The sequence below is a fragment of the Silene latifolia genome, chromosome 3 (genome assembly GCF_048544455.1).
Source record: "Silene latifolia isolate original U9 population chromosome 3, ASM4854445v1, whole genome shotgun sequence".
Lineage (NCBI taxonomy): Eukaryota > Viridiplantae > Streptophyta > Magnoliopsida > Caryophyllales > Caryophyllaceae > Silene > Silene latifolia.
The window spans coordinates 30,998,426-31,016,118 of NC_133528.1; the positions used below are offsets into that span (position 1 = coordinate 30,998,426).

A 17,693-nucleotide genomic window follows, 5' to 3' on the forward strand; every position below is an offset into this window, starting at 1 on the left:
TACTCCCTTCGAAGTCAATCATAACCTTGCCCTGTACATTACCGTGCAATGTCTCAGGAAGAATGTGCTATGGTCCTTGTAGATGACGGGTCTGCGGTGAATGTCATTCCCCTCAAGACTGCTCACAAGATGGGTATTAAGGAAGCTGATTTGGTCCCGACAAACCAAGGAGTACGCGCCTACGACGGCACTCGTCGCAATGTCGCAGGGCTTATCACTCTGGCTGTCGCAACCAGACCACAGGAAAGGCAAACCAGTTTTCAGGTGGTCGACATCGACGCCTCCTTCAATATGTTCCTGGGTCGTCCCTCGATTCACGCCGTCAAGGCAGTTACCTCGACTCTCCACCAGAAAATCAGGGTCCCCTTCAACGGAAAACCGGTCACGATTCCTGCTTCCCCGATCAAAGCCGTCATAAGAAAGGGAATAGCCTCCCAAGCCATTGAGGAGGATGACAATGAAATGTGGGGTTTCCAAGACCCGTTTGCCAACCTCACAGTCAACCGGATCATGATGCGCCAGGGTTACTTCCCGGGTTTACCCCTTAATCCACTGAAGAGCACCTTACCTCCCTTGAAACAGGCTAAGGTCCCCAACATTCCCTTCGGTCTGGGATATGAACCTACCGATGAAGATATCCAGGAGATGAACCTCCTAGTTCGAAAACGCAAGAAACACGGGGTTATCCTCCGTCCCTATCATTTGACCCTCAATGGATACTTTGTCCCCGAGGGAGAATCGGAACTCTACCATGGCTTTCCGGAGCCGATCTATGACTCCGTGGCGAAGGCCAGGTACCCGGGTATGGAAGTCTTCCAGGATTGCTAATTCATCCCCGACAACGCCGAAGCTGTATCAACCGAGTCCAAGCCGTCGTCATGCCTCGACGGACAAGCTGTCACTCTCCTCTTTGGGGAAGATAACATCAAGCACCTCGACTATGAGGACATCATCAACATCGCCCTGAATGATAACCAGTTTGACCCTACCGCCTTGATCTCCGACACTGACTCGGAGAAAGCTACCCAGGGCTAGAGGTAGACCGTCAAGTGGACTGATCGCCAAGGCCGCATTCTCAAGATCACAACTGGAGAAGGCCATATGTTCAAAGAGAGAAGTGAAGAAGAATCTGAATCTGAGTCAGAGTCAGAGTCAGAGTCTGTCATAGCTCCTAACACTCCTGATAACCCAGTCAAGGTCCCATTCCCACTGTTTTATCACAAAGTCGTGGCTGATTCAGAGGCTGAGTCTACTAGGGTCACCCCACTCCCATGAAAGGTGACAACCTGGAGCCTGTTCCAGGGGCCGCCTCCTCTGTTGTGTCGCCTCTGACTGACCACGAGATGTCTGTCCTCTCCGAGCTTTTCGCTCGTGTCAACTTAATGAATGCTAAGTTTGCTTATGACTCGTCTCAATTTAACTGCAATGCAATTCTGAATGACTATGAGGAATTTGACTTGAGTGACTACCCATCTCACTTAGCCAAAGAACTTGACAAACGGGAAACCAGAACCCCCATAATTAAAGAGACCGAACCTATTAACGTAGAAGCCGACAACACACCTCAAGAACATAGGATAAGGACGATCCTGGACCCCTCGGAAAGACAACAGTTCATCGACCTCCTCCACAAATACAAAGACGTATTCGCCTGGTCCTACAGAGATATGCCTGGGATTGACAGAGAAATTGCGGAGCACCGGATACCCATTAAGCCCGGAGCTAAACCCGTGAAACAGAAGCTACGTCGGATGCGTCCTGAATGGGCCCTGAAAATCAAGGAAGAAGTAGACAAACAGTTCAAGGCTGGTTTCATCAAAGTGTCTGAATACTCTGATTGGGTGGCCAACATTGTGCCTGTACCGAAGAAAGACGGGAGAATTCGGGTTTGCGTCGACTTCAGAGATCTGAACAAGGCAAGTACAAAGGACGATTTCCCTTTGCCACATGTTGACATTCTGGTAGACAATACTGCCGAACATGCCCTCCTATCATTCATGGACGGGTATGCTGGGCACAACCAGATTAATATGGCCGAGGAAGACATGTAAAAGACTGCATTCACTACACAGTGGGGTATATATTGCTACACGGTCATGCCCTTCGGCCTCATCAATGCCGGAGCAACCTATCAAAGAACCGCTACCACTCTCTTACATGATATGATGCACAAGGAGGTAGAGGTATATGACGACGACGATCGTCAAATCAAGAGAACGGGACGGCCACATCAACGCCCTTCGAAAATTCTTCGCTCGTCTGCGGAAATATAACATGAGACTAAATCCTCAGAAGTGTGCATTCGGGGTCACCTCCGGAAAACTCTTGGGACATGTCGTCAACAAAAGAGGCATTGAGATTGATCCAACCAAAATCAAAGCCCTTCAACAAATGCCTCGGCCTAGGAACGAGAAGGAGATTCGGGGATTTCTCGGTAAGGTCCAATACATCAGCCGCTTCATTGCCAAGCTCACCATGATTTGTTTACCAATATTCAAGAAGCTTTGCACCTCCGATCACACCGATTGGGATGACGACTGTCAAAAGGCCTTCGACAGAATAAAGGAAATCCTATCCAAGCCTCATGTCCTCATGCCATGTGACACCCTCATTTATTGCGGAAAAGTAAACACGTAATTCTACAGAAAAACTGGTAGGATATGTTTGTAATAGGTTCAATTGGGTAAAAACCTGTAATTTTTAAAACCTGAACCTGTTATAAAGATATCCAAATGGGAAGGTGTCAAACATGCAAGGTCCAAAATATGAGTAGTTATACAAACCAAATATGAGAAAGGGAGACATATGTCCCTAAAATGTATATGACATAAAAATACATTGGGTTTAAGGGTCACAATGAAATAAAACCAGTCTAGGTTCCAGGGTTACTTTACTCGCTAGCTCGTCCGTGTACCCCATATATGCATCACCTACCTGTCAATCGCATTTTATACAAATACGAAAGCCACAGTCAGTGGGGAGTAACTCCGAGTTCTCCCAGCCACGAAATGTCATAATTAATATAACATGTAAACATAAGAATATGAATACGAATCACACAATGCCTTAGCATATAGATGCTAGACAATCGTGCTTATCATGTGAACAACAATATAACAACACATAGTCCTAGCATGTGAATACTAGACCGACTCATACTACACTATCATGTGAATCACATAACATCCAGGAATCCAAACTCTATCAACCATAGCCGGCTTGCATCTCACCTTCTATGATTCATAGAATCATCAAACAAGAAAGGGCAATATATCAAAGACAGGCATAAGTTCTTAGTCCCGTCAATAGTCACTTTGTAACTCAAGTCTATACCACGAGGTAGGGAAGGTAATCGAACCGGTATCTTGGCTCAGCGGTTACTATTAAGAAAACATGGCCAAGAGACAACACAACCCTAGCCTAAAAATCGCAGACCTAGACATGCGGATACACACCACCGCACCCAAGACTCACAACTTTTTTTAAAACAAAGTGAAGTGAGTACCCTAAGGACACCACCGAAGGGTCGGCTAGTACTTAAGCTGACCCCATACTATCAAAATTAGTACCTGAGGTCATGCCCCAACTTGGATAAACATCCACTAGTCAGGAACACAAAGGCTATCAAGCAGTGAACATATACTCGTCAGAGACTATAAAGACCTATCTATGATGAAGGCCGAAATACTCACCTAGGACCTAGTCACGGCTAGTCCCGGACTTGAATATTTTAGCCCACACCACCCAAGACTCACCACACAAGTCAAGTAAGACACCCACTTAACCTTAAGAGGGCAAAAAGTCCTACTTACCAACCTAAATGCTAACATTCTATCATGTGAAAGGCTATATAAATGTCTATTTACAGCATACAAATCCAACAGTGTCCTCAATAAGAATTCAATACTAACTTCCAATTCTAGCAATTTTAACAATATTAAAGGCTTTAGGGGAATCTAGGGCCATTACTACAAAATAAGAAGCTACTTAAATTCAATTAACTCCACATGTGAAATAAATATATAATGAATGGCCTAAAACAAGAAAAAGGCCGATTATCTAATTCATTCAACCGAATTTTTACCCGCAACCCCACCTGCGGCAGTGCGGGTCAAATTGTCAAATTGGTGACCAATCACTCAATTAACTGACATCGCATCAGTCAAAGGGACTAAGGCTCAGTTTTCGGCACAATCATCAAAACAAAGCAATTATTGCTATAAAACTTACCTTGAGCCTAATCATTACAATTTCAACTTATAAACTATCATAACATGTGGTAATTATCAATCACCTAAACACTTATCAAACAACAAACACAACATCAACTACTAATGTGACATTAATTCGTCGAGTAACTCGGAATAGTTACCTTACGCTAGCAAAGAGACAAGTAAAAACTTGAGAAAGCTTCTAAAACCCCAAAATTACTCTTCATCTTCAACCACAAATGAGTCACCTAAAATAATTATGTGAAAGGACGATATTAACGAATTATCTTTATATAAAATATGAGACGGAAAATTAATTTAATTATATTTTAAATAAACCAAACTAGCGTCAAAACAATTTATAGATACGGCCCAAACTCGCGACTTAGCCAGGCCACGGCCAGGCCACGGCCAGGCCACTGCCTAGGCCACCCTTATAAAAGTCACTCTCGTCCCAAAAATTAATTCAATCTCAACTCTCTACCCCATCTCTCTCATTACTCCGTCCTACTCATTACTCCGTCTCATAATATAATACTCCATAGTAACCAGATTTCCATCTCACTTTCAATATCGATATTATCAAATATTCCATTAAAGGAATTGCTCAACATATAGAGTATAACTTTAAGCTACTCACCCACGAGTCAAGGTCAGACGGTACGATAATAAAAACACAATACGACCGTAGTCCCAAAGTTCAGGAAACACAATTATTCCACTGCTTAAAGCCAAGGCACGACTCAGGCCTGATCATATTTCAAGGTCATATTCTTATAAATTGAATGGCCTCACAACCTATGTCATCCTCAATAAGCAAAGCAATTACCTTATGAATTAACCAACTACACCACTAGCCTTCATTATTACACAAATACACTATATGGAACCACCATTAATCATAATCTTAAAGCCATTAATTAAAACGTACAGCACGATACCAGTCGAATACTAATAGTTGCCTGTCAGCAATTATGACAATATACCATCCGAATATTACGCACATCTCACATACCAATCAAATTCTCTCTGCCATGGACAAAGTGCAGCAAAGAGTACTCCAATATGCTTATTCACACTACCTTTCGACAAACACAAATTTAACAATTGAATTAATCATCCTTCATTAACTAAACCAAACTTTCATACTCTCAACCCATCTAAGACATCAGTTCCTATCCCAGAAGGCAATAAAAGAAATAGAAAACATAAATTTACTAGTAACTATAATATTATACAACTTCAATTAATCACTTTATCACCCAATAACAAATAATAATAGGATCGGTGGAATCGTGTTACCTTAAACGCCCCTTATTCTTCGAATAAATGGTCCACAAGGCACGAGCCTCACCCCGGGTCTTCGAATCCTTCATAAAAGGCAAGAAAACGGAATAAAGAAGCTAAAAGACGACACTTTTATAAGACGGCGAAAGACGAAACCACTACAAAAAGGAGATTTTCTTACCTTAAAAGGAGGAGGAAGGAAAGGGGAAGAGAATGGTACAAAAATTACGGAATTTGGTTGAGAATGGAGGCGGGATCTGAGGTTTGAATGATCGGAAAATTGGTGATGGAGTATTGTTGTTCTTGCTGCTGCGTAAAAACAAAGGGGAAATGAAGGGGGTGGGACGTGGGATAATAATAATAATAATAATAATAATAATAATAATAATAATAAATGACGAGCTTGCTTGCTCGCTATATATTATACGACGTTACTTCATCGTTAAGTAATTTCGTTCGTTTTAAAACCGTCTCGAGTTAATAAAAATCGGTTTTTAGTAAAAGTTTGATAATAAAACGGAATTAATAATAAATAAATTTAATGAGTGAAAATAAAATAAACTCAGCTAGTTAACGGAAATAATACGATATCAGCTTGAATCGGAATTATTAGCGATTTTTACGAAACTAACGGATATTAATAAAAATTGCTATTTTAGTGAAATAAGCTCAAAATAGCTAATTGGACGGTTTTGTTCCCAAAATCCATCTCGGGTTCACTTAAAACAACTTTCATAAGGACTCGTAAAGAAACGGAAATTATTAAATAAATAAACTCGGACTAATTTCAATAAACTCGAACTAGCTTTAAATAAACTTATTAATGATTATTAAAATTAACGTATCGAATTATAATGAAATTAATTAATTAGCTGAGAAAATAAATATATAAATCGTTAACCAACGTAATTAAATATAAAGTAACAATTAAAAGAATTTTATCCAACTTAATAAAATACGGGGTGTTACAATCACCCCATCTTTAAAAAAGTTTCGTCCTCGAAACTTGAAAGTATAAAAGAAAGGTTATAAAAATAAAATTGGAATTGGAATCGGTAACCAAAACATTTTAAAGGTTATTTATTGTAAGAATCAAAATTCTTTCAAAAGTTTTCAAATAAAATTTTCCGACAGAACCAGATTCTCATCAAAGGAACGAAAGTGTGCTTGTTACGTATTCAAGAACATCACATTCCAAATCAAAGATAAGGTCAAAAAGGCAAATCATTTGTATAAATAAAAAAAATCAAAATACCTTCAAAAACATTAATGAAAAGTTTTCAAAAATATAAGTCTCATTCATGGAATGGAATTGCTCTTGTCGTGCACACAAGAACGCTAACTTCCCAAGTAGAGACAAATTTAAAACAAAAATTATTCGCTGACAAGTGTAGAACAAGCTATTAAACGTTTCTAATAACGAGTTCTAACATCCGATCAACGTTAAAATCAAAAGAAAAGGTAATCCACTTCAAATTTTCTTTTGTAAAAGCCGAAATAGAAATGAAGGTTTCACTTTTAAACTCGAGAGGGAGTCAAATTTCTGAAAATGTAATCTTAAACTTTGACAAAGAAATCATAAATAGATCAAGGTTAACAGAAATTGGATAAAATTTGAAGAAATCTCGGGTTTAGCGATTAAAATCATGATAAAGAAGTCTATACTCAAAGAACAATTAGAGAATCAAATCGAATTTTCATTTTCCAAATCTTTACAAGTAGGGAAAATTTTGTGAGGGTAACATAAATTTTTAACAACGAACCAAAAATGGTAGCTTGAAATATTTAGAAATTGTGCGAAATGAAAAGTAAGTTAGACATCATAGATACAAGTATGCTAAGAGGATTCAAACTTAACTAATCAAAAGAGGTATGATGAACTTCCTAGGGATAAGGATTGAGGTCGAATTTACAAGGATGTCAAAGATAGAGTTTCACAAGATACGAGTGTCAAACTTAAAGGAGGAGCAAGATGAAGCGAGGAAATGAGGTATGAACGAAAGGGAGGAAAACGATTAATGGTATGAAAGAGGATTTTAAGGCTTAATCCATACGCTTCCTAAAACTTAAGGTTCTCTCTAACAAGGTCACGTCTATTAGGGTATTGTACCTTCATAACAAAACGACCAAATCACATTCCCAATCTATACGGGATTGTTAACATCTAAAAATGGGTTTTCTTCCAAATTCATATTCTAAACTTATCTCATGTTTACTCCTAGGGTGACGACGCTCAACCTACTGAGCTTTCAAATCCCCAAACATAAACAACAAAGCCAAGTTCTATAACTTTTAATTACATAGGCAACTCATTCCTAACACAAATAATCCACCAATCAATTATACTCACTTTATCAAGGAACTAGGTATAAGAATCACTAAGTATGTCTCATCACCTTACCTAAGTCTTTCCAACATCACAACTTCTCAAAACCGGGGTTATAGGTCAACCAGAAACAACTCCACAAGCCAAATTATCCAACCAAGGTTAACACCCCACAAAAGAAAGAGAACTATCTAAAAGGCGTTATGGGAGGATTAGCAAGGATGAAAGGACAAGTTAGGAGGATACAAATGTAACTTCCTAGGAAGAAGAATAGAGAGTTTAAAAGAAGGATAGGCACCAAGAGATTAAGAATAAGGCGAGATACAAAAAGAACGAGAAACATCTTCAAGGAAGTAGAAGCATTCTTCAAAGGTTCAACAAATCTTCAATCCTCAGCAATAGGCACTAAATCTTGATCTTCTTAAAATATAAGCGTCCTTTCAATGGAACGGAGATGCTCTTGGCGATCACTCAAGAACATCAATATTCCAATTCAAAGACATAAAAATACATTTTTACACCAACAAATGATAAAACTAATTATCAGACGTCTCCAATAACAAGCTTTAACACTAATTGACGTTAAAACCAGTGAAAAACATTAAAATATTTTCAAAACATTTAGTTCAAATTTATTTTTTTATAATAAGGGTAATAACTCCATTAGCTATAGATAAGCTCACAGTCAATGATCCAAGAACGCAACAATTATTAAATGACAATCAACAAACAGGTTAGTACCTAACAAAGAGCAAACACAAAGAGACTACAACATAAGGTCCTAAATCTACCCATCTTACCCGTCTCTCAAGTTTATTATTTTAAGGTCAAGTTATTTATAGTGGGGTGCACAAACGTGCGTCGGGAGCAAATATGCTCTGATACCAACTGTGACACCCTCATTTATTGCGGAAAAGTAAACACGTAATTCTACAGAAAAACTGGTAGGATATGTTTGTAATAGGTTCAATTGGGTAAAAACCTGTAATTTTTAAAACCTGAACCTGTTATAAAGATATCCAAATGGGAAGGTGTCAAACATGCAAGGTCCAAAATATGAGTAGTTATACAAACCAAATATGAGAAAGGGAGACATATGTCCCTAAAATGTATATGACATAAAAATACATTGGGTTTAAGGGTCACAATGAAATAAAACCAGTCTAGGTTCCAGGGTTACTTTACTCGCTAGCTCGTCCGTGTACCCCATATATGCATCACCTACCTGTCAATCGCATTTTATACAAATACGAAAGCCACGGTCAATGGGGAGTAACTCGAGTTCTCCCACCACGAAATGTCATAATTAATATAACATGTAAACATAAGAATATGAATACGAATCACACAATGCCTTAGCATATAGATGCTAGACAATCGTGCTTATCATGTGAACAACAATATAACAACACATAGTCCTAGCATGTGAATACTAGACCGACTCATACTACACTATCATGTGAATCACATAACATCCAGGAATCCAAACTCTATCAACCATAGCCGGCTTGCATCTCACCTTCTATGATTCATAGAATCATCAAACAAGAAAGGGCAATATATCAAAGACAGGCATAAGTTCTTAGTCCCGTCAATAGTCACTTTGTAACTCAAGTCTATACCACGAGGTAGGGAAGGTAATCGAACCGGTATCTTGGCTCAGCGGTTACTATTAAGAAAACATGGCCAAGAGACAACACAACCCTAGCCTAAAATCTGGGCAGACCTAGACATGCGGATACACACCACCGCACCCAAGACTCACAACTTTTTTTAAAACAAAGTGAAGTGAGTACCCTAAGGACACCACCGAAGGGTCGGCTAGTACTTAAGCTGACCCCATACTATCAAAATTAGTACCTGAGGTCATGCCCCAACTTGGATAAACATCCACTAGTCAGGAACACAAAGGCTATCAAGCGGTGAACATATACTCGTCGGGAGACTATAAAGACCTATCTATGATGAAGGCCGAAATACTCACCTAGGACCTAGTCACGCCTAGTCCCGGCCTTGAATATTTTAGCCCACACCACCCAAGACTCACCACACAAGTCAAGTAAGACACCCACTTAACCTTAAGAGGGCAAAAAGTCCTACTTACCAACCTAAATGCTAACATTCTATCATGTGAAAGGCTATATAAATGTCTATTTTACAAAGATACAAATCCAATAAAGTGTCCTCAATAAGAATTCAATACTAACTTCCAATTCTAGCAATTTTAACAATATTAAAGGCTTTAGGGGAATCTAGGGCCATTACTACAAAATAAGAAGCTACTTAAATTCAATTAACTCCACATGTGAAATAAATATATAATGAATGGCCTAAAACAAGAAAAAGGCCGATTATCTAATTCATTCAACCGAATTTTTACCCGCAACCCCAGCCCTGCGACAGGTACGGGTCAAATTGCGGCTGACCAATCACTCAATTAACTGACATTGCATCAGTCAAAGGGACTAAGGCTCAGTTTTCGGCACAATCATCAAAACAAAGCAATTATTGCTATAAAACTTACCTTGAGCCTAATCATTACAATTTCAACTTATAAACTATCATAACATGTGGTAATTATCAATCACCTAAACACTTATCAAACAACAAACACAACATCAACTACTAATGTGACATTAATTCGTCGAGTAACTCGGAATAGTTACCTTACGCTAGCAAAGAGACAAGTAAAAACTTGAGAAAGCTTCTAAAACCCCAAAATTACTCTTCATCTTCAACCACAAATGAGTCACCTAAAATAATTATGTGAAAGGACGATATTAACGAATTATCTTTATATAAAATATGAGACGGAAAATTAATTTAATTATATTTTAAATAAACCAAACTAGCGTCAAAACAATTTATAGATACGGCCCAAACTCGCGACTTAGCCAGGCCACGGCCAGGCCACGGCCAGGCCACTGCCTAGGCCACCCTTATAAAAGTCACTCTCGTCCCAAAAATTAATTCAATCTCAACTCTCTACCCCATCTCTCTCATTACTCCGTCCTACTCATTACTCCGTCTCATAATATAATACTCCATAGTAACCAGATTTCCATCTCACTTTCAATATCGATATTATCAAATATTCCATTAAAGGAATTGCTCAACATATAGAGTATAACTTTAAGCTACTCACCCACGAGTCAAGGTCGACGGCACGATAATAAAAACACAATACGACCGTAGTCCCAAAGTTCAGGAAACACAATTATTCCACTGCTTAAAGCCAAGGCACGACTCAGGCCTGATCATATTTCAAGGTCATATTCTTATAAATTGAATGGCCTCACAACCTATGTCATCCTCAATAAGCAAAGCAATTACCTTATGAATTAACCAACTACACCACTAGCCTTCATTATTACACAAATACACTATATGGAACCACCATTAATCATAATCTTAAAGCCATTAATTAAAACGTATAAAGACGATATATACCAGTCGAATACTAATAGTTGCCTGTCAGCAATTATGACAATATACCATCCGAATATTACGCACATCTCACATACCAATCAAATTCTCTCTGCCATGGACAAAGTGCAGCAAAGAGTACTCCAATATGCTTATTCACACTACCTTTCGACAAACACAAATTTAACAATTGAATTAATCATCCTTCATTAACTAAACCAAACTTTCATACTCTCAACCCATCTAAGACATCAGTTCCTATCCCAGAAGGCAATAAAAGAAATAGAAAACATAAATTTACTAGTAACTATAATATTATACAACTTCAATTAATCACTTTATCACCCAATAACAAATAATAATAGGATCGGTGGAATCGTGTTACCTTAAACGCCCCTTATTCTTCGAATAAATGGTCCACAAGGCACGAGCCTCACCCCGGGTCTTCGAATCCTTCATAAAAGGCAAGAAAACGGAATAAAGAAGCTAAAAGACGACACTTTTATAAGACGGCGAAAGACGAAACCACTACAAAAAGGAGATTTTCTTACCTTAAAAGGAGGAGGAAGGAAAGGGGAAGAGAATGGTACAAAAATTACGGAATTTGGTTGAGAATGGAGGCGGGATCTGAGGTTTGAATGATCGGAAAATTGGTGATGGAGTATTGTTGTTCTTGCTGCTGCGTAAAAACAAAGGGGAAATGAAGGGGGTGGGACGTGGGATAATAATAATAATAATAATAATAATAATAATAATAATAATAAATGACGAGCTTGCTTGCCTGCTATATATTATACGTACGTTACTTCATCGTTAAGTAATTTCGTTCGTTTTTAAAACCGTCTCGAGTTAATAAAAATCGGTTTTTAGTAAAAGTTTCAGTAATAAAACGGAATTAATAATAAATAAATTTAATGAGTGAAAATAAAATAAACTCAGCTAGTTAACGGAAATAATACGATATCAGCTTGAATCGGAATTATTAGCGATTTTTACGAAACTAACGGATATTAATAAAAATTGCTATTTTAGTGAAATAAGCTCAAAATAGCTAATTGGACGGTTTTGTTCCCAAAATCCATCTCGGGTTCACTTAAAACAACTTTCATAAGGACTCGTAAAGAAACGGAAATTATTAAATAAATAAACTCGGACTAATTTCAATAAACTCGAACTAGCTTTAAATAAACTTATTAATGATTATTAAAATTAACGTATCGAATTATAATGAAATTAATTAATTAGCTGAGAAAATAAATATATAAATCGTTAACCAACGTAATTAAATATAAAGTAACAATTAAAAGAATTTTATCCAACTTAATAAAATACGGGGTGTTACATGCCACCTCAACCGGGGATTCCTTTATCCCTACACCTGACTGTTACCAGTACGGCCATGGGAGCTATGCTAGCACAAACAGTAGACGACGAAGAACGAGCCATCTACTACATCAGCAAAAAGTTCATTGAATACGAGACAAGGTACACCCAACTGGAAAAGACATGCCTTGCCCTAGTATGGTCAACAAAGAAGCTGCGACATTACATGCTCAGCTACACGGTCCACATCTACTCCAAGATGGACCCGGTCAAATATATCTTCGAAAAACCCGTACTAAACGGAAGGCTATCTAGGTGGACACTCATGCTGTCCGAGTTCGATCTAAAATTTGTACCCCTTAAGGTTATCAAGTGAAGAGCAGTTGCCAATTTCCTAGCAGAGAATCCCGTCAATGAGGATCCAACGACCGAAAAATGGTCACTTCCTGACGAAGACATCCTTTGTGCCGATTCCGACGCATGGGACCTATACTTCGACGGTGCATCTAATCTGAGAGGCTTCAGGGTAGGAATCCTCCTAATATCACCGGAAGGAGAACATATTCCGATCTCGGTCAAACTAGACTTCACTGTCACCAACAATGCCGCTGAATATGAAGCGTGTCTCATCGGCCTACAAGCAGCCATCACACTTGGCATCAAGAGACTGAGGGTCCACGACGATTCCTCGCTCATCATCAATCAGGTGTCCGGATCATGGAAAATCCGAAGTGACAGCTTAGCTCCCTACCGAGCAAAGATCAATCAAGAGGCCGAGTTCTTCGACCAAGTCGACTACTTCCACTTGCCACGAGAGGAAAATCAATTTGCTGATGCCCTGGCAAAGCTTGCCGCGCTCGTCAACATACTTGGCGACATGACATCGATGCCCCTATGTGTCGAGAGAAGAAGCGAGCCAGCTCACATTTGTTCCATCAACAACAACGAGGAAAGCCATGATGAACCCTGGTACTAAGCCATCCTCAACTATAAAACAAAAAATGAATTCCCTCCCAACTCGGACCCAAGAGGACAAAGAGCCATCCATTTACTTGCATCACAATTCGTGTTAAACCAAAATCAACTACACAAAAGAACACCCCAAGGAATTCTCCTCCTTTTCATTGACCATCAAAAAGCCAAAAAAGTCATGGAAGAGGTCCACGACGGAGAATGTGGCCCTCACATGAGCGCAATGATGCTTACCCGAAAAATCATGCGGCTAGGTTACTACTGGACCAACATGGAAGCTTATTGCCGTAACTACGTCAAACATTGCCACAATTGCCAAATGTTCGCCAACATACAACATATACCACCATCCCTTTTATACACAATGACCTCACCCTGGCCTTTCTCAACCTAGGGCATCGACATCATCGAGAAAGTTAACCCGGTAGGCACCAAGGGGCATTGTTTCGTCCTCGTCGCCATCGACTACTTCACCAAATGGGTGGAAGCGCAGTCATATGCAGTCTTGACCGCCAAACAAGTGGCCAAGTTCATCCAAAACAACATCATCTGCCGATACGGGGTACCCCATGAAATCATCAGCGATCAAGGCTCTCACTTTCGGGCGGAAACCCAGGCCTTGCTGGACAAGTACAAAATCAAACGACATCGATCATCCCCTACCGTCCCCAAACCAACGGAGCGGTGGAGGCAGCGAACAAAACGCTTGTCACCATTATAAAGAAAATGCAAGACAACTACCGCGATTGGCCGAGCAAACTCCCATTCGCACTTTGGGGATGCCGAACCTCCATTCGAACACCGACAGGCGCCACACCCTTCTACCTAGCATATGGTATGGAGGCGGTTCAGCCGGTAGAGTTAGAGGTCCCTTCTCTACGTATCCTACTGGAGAGTCAAGTCTCCGAGGCGGAATGGACCCGTCGAAGGTACGAGCAACTCACTCTTCTAGACGAACGACGACTCAACACCTTGCACAACGTCCAGCTATACCAACGATGTATTCAACGGGCATTCAACAAAAAGGTCAAACCCAGGAACATCCAGGAAGCCGACTTGGTCCTCAAGTCGGTTCGAGCACCGTTAACCGTCGATCCGAGGGAAAAATTCAAACCCAATTGGGCCTGGCCATACCTGGTCAAGAAAATACTTTCGGGGGGCGCAGTGAGACTGAGTGACCTAGATGGGGAGAATTTTACAAACCCGACCAACCTAGACCAACTCAAGAAATACTACCCTTGAACCATAGCAACCAACGACCTAGCCTAGTTTTACAACTAGCAACCACCTCAACCCTTTTCAAGTCAAGTTCCTCATCGTGTTCTGATTTGATATTGCATGTTTTATCGAGTCTAAGTTGCGGCACCTTGCCCGTTTCAAAGGTCCTTTGATCTGTCAAAGGCAACATCCATTTGCACTAAAATAAAAAAAACCCTTGAACTACGAGCATGATTTGATGTCACCTCTTCAGGTGGATACGTAGGCAGTCCCTCTTATGCATGAGGGATACAACCACAAAACCCAATCAAATCTACAAAACATTTCGAACTACGATCTTGGTTTGATTTCACCGCTTCAGGTGAATACGTAGGCAGTCCTTTCTTACACAAGAAGGATACAACCATCCCCATAATAAAAAAAAACATCACCCACATACAAAACAACATCCCCATAAAAAAAGAAAGGGAACAACATTCCCTTTTCCCCGCAAAAAAAATATATACAAAAATAAGCCTTTCTCCCTTCCTCCCAAAAACACCCACTTTCCCAAGTGCAAATGTTTAGGACGATTCAAATCGAATTGCCTTTACAAAATGGATGGAAGAAACAAGCGTTCACAATTTTTGACACGAGCAATCCTCTTATTTAATTAATAATGGGAGAGATTACAATTTCAACAACAAATAAAGCTCGACGAGTCTAGAACTTGTCAAAGCTAAGGTGTCAACTAAAACATCTCACATAATAAAACTAGCACAGAATACACCATAACTAGCTAGTACAACATAATAAAAACTCACAACAATAATACAACATAATAATAAAGTGGGTAATGGAGGACTTCACTCTTCCATTTTAATCTTGCCTTTTCCCTCGGGGTAAATCTTCCCCTTGTTCTTCTTGTGGGCCCGCCTAGTATGGATTTCCTCCTCAACGGATCTAAAACGGCGACGGCCGCCGGTCTAGCACAAGACCCCATGTTCGACCCAAAACGAGCCAATGCACGGCCCACCATATTCTTGGAACCCGAGCTTCTCCTCTTTGGTGGCCTCATCACATCGGGGCTAGCTCCATCAACATACTCCTCAAAGAAGGCACGGTTGGCCTTGCCAACCTCTCGATACTTCAAGTCGACGACCTCGTCCTTACGGAATTTGGATCTCTCTTCCAAGGACAGAGCACGTGACCACTTGACATAGGCGGGAGTCAGCCATGTCGTGGCAACGGGGTTTGGTGCCTCCCAAAGCGGCCGAGTGGCCCACCATCTTTCGAAGACCTCCACAAGCTCTGAGTTCCGGAAAACATTCTATTGGACAAGGGTATCTTGAGCGGGCACCGTTTATTGACGTCCCATTTGCCTCATGAGCCTTTCGGGATATATGAAGGAAGCAACCTTCAATCCCACCACCATCAAAGAACGAGGACTAGCACCCGAAGCGGGCAACCCTGTGAAGGACCTCAAATGCCACCATGGCACCACCCAACGGATGTGAGGACCACCCTCCTCCGCCAATCTTGCGGCCCAATAAGCCTCGGTGGAAGCAAAGCTATCCGAGTACAACTTCTTCCTCATGCTAAGATGACAGAAGGAATAAGAAGAAGAATCAACCGGAGGCTCTACATACCTTAGCCTCTCCAATAGCCACACTTGAAGGATCCTTGGGGATCCGAATGAGGGAGCTTCTCCACAAGAGCCTTCCTTGTCCAAAGCTTAGATGATCTCGCCAAGCACCAACCACGATGGATCTCTACCATGCTCCATTTGCTTAATCACATGTATAAGGGTCATGCTACCATAGCATTTTGGCCTCTCCTTCTTCAAAACATCAACAAAGAGGTACACATGGATAAGGCAAAAGGCAAGAGCCCTTCTCCTAGCCACCTCCGAAGCATTGACATCTAATCGGTTTGAAAAGATGTTGATAAGAGCCAACATATCCACACCATGAGGAGCAAGAAGAAAGTTGACCTGACTTGTCGACAAACCCAACATGGAACGAAATTTCTCCTTGTAGCATAACCGAGTCGGAGGAAGTACCGGAACACAACCCGACCACCCACCAATGGCTCCAACTTCTTCGGCAAAAGGACAAATTTCACCTTTCGGGAAAACGAAAACATGGCGTTTCGAATCCCAAAATCGAGAACATGCTTCGAGAAATGAGGGTTGCATCTTGAGTTGACGGAGCACCAACAATTGACCAACTCCCATACAAATGAGTTTAAACTTTTCGGGAGGCGAAAAATCCCGGCACCATTGTCGCAGCGCATTATCAAAAGCATCCATGAAATATTTTTGTGGAAGAAGAAGAAGAAGTTTTGTCGAGATGTTTTTGTGTTTCGGATGATGAAACAATGAAGCGCAAACATCACTATTTATACAAAAATGATCAGCGCGTTTTTTCAGAAAAAGGGGAGAGCTGGCTCCCATCGCCAGGCTGCTCGCGCCTCTTTGAGCCTTCCCCAGGATTCCCGCTTTTGACTTGTCTCTTTCAACTTGTATTTTCTTCTGACACCTCAAACCTCCCGCCAGGACGCTCGCGCCTCTTCGGGAAGATCCAGGACATTTTGTGTTTCCTCACATTCACATTTCCTTGCTTTCGCGGTTTACGAAATCCGACATGGTTTCCATGACGCAGCTTTAAACATACGGATTTTTCTTTCTTTTTTTAAAGGGGGGAAGGGCTAGTCGCCCCGATCCGCGATGGATCGTTTCCATGACAGTCGATATTCCGAAATTTTTTCGCTTTTCTTCACATTTTCCCATCAAAGTAAAACTCGAAAATTGATAACACGACGTCATTTTTCCTCAAAATTCAAGCACTCACAAATCCGAATCTTGATCTCACAAAAAAATCAAATCAAATACACTCGTAAAAATTGTTTTCTAAAATTCATCCCCGACGGTTTGAGTTTTAGTTTTTTCG

At 40.4% G+C, this 17,693-nt stretch overlaps 1 long non-coding RNA gene across 3 annotated transcripts; it reads right to left on the minus strand.

Moving 5' to 3' along the window:
* Window positions 1-2,741: 2,741 nt before the first annotated feature.
* LOC141647494 (uncharacterized) lies at window positions 2,742-11,958 on the minus strand. Of its 3 annotated transcripts, XR_012545750.1 has the most exons (5): window positions 11,802-11,958; window positions 11,636-11,703; window positions 10,491-10,577; window positions 4,373-4,459; window positions 2,742-2,934 (listed from the first exon to the last, which is right to left on the minus strand). It is a non-coding gene; the product is annotated as an uncharacterized LOC141647494 (long non-coding RNA). The 3 variants fall into 3 exon arrangements; XR_012545751.1 differs by lacking the exons at window positions 10,491-10,577; window positions 11,636-11,703; window positions 11,802-11,958 and adding exons at window positions 5,514-5,581; window positions 5,680-5,836; XR_012545752.1 differs by lacking the exons at window positions 2,742-2,934; window positions 4,373-4,459 and adding an exon at window positions 8,857-9,049.
* Between the last annotated feature and the right edge of the window lie 5,735 nt (window positions 11,959-17,693).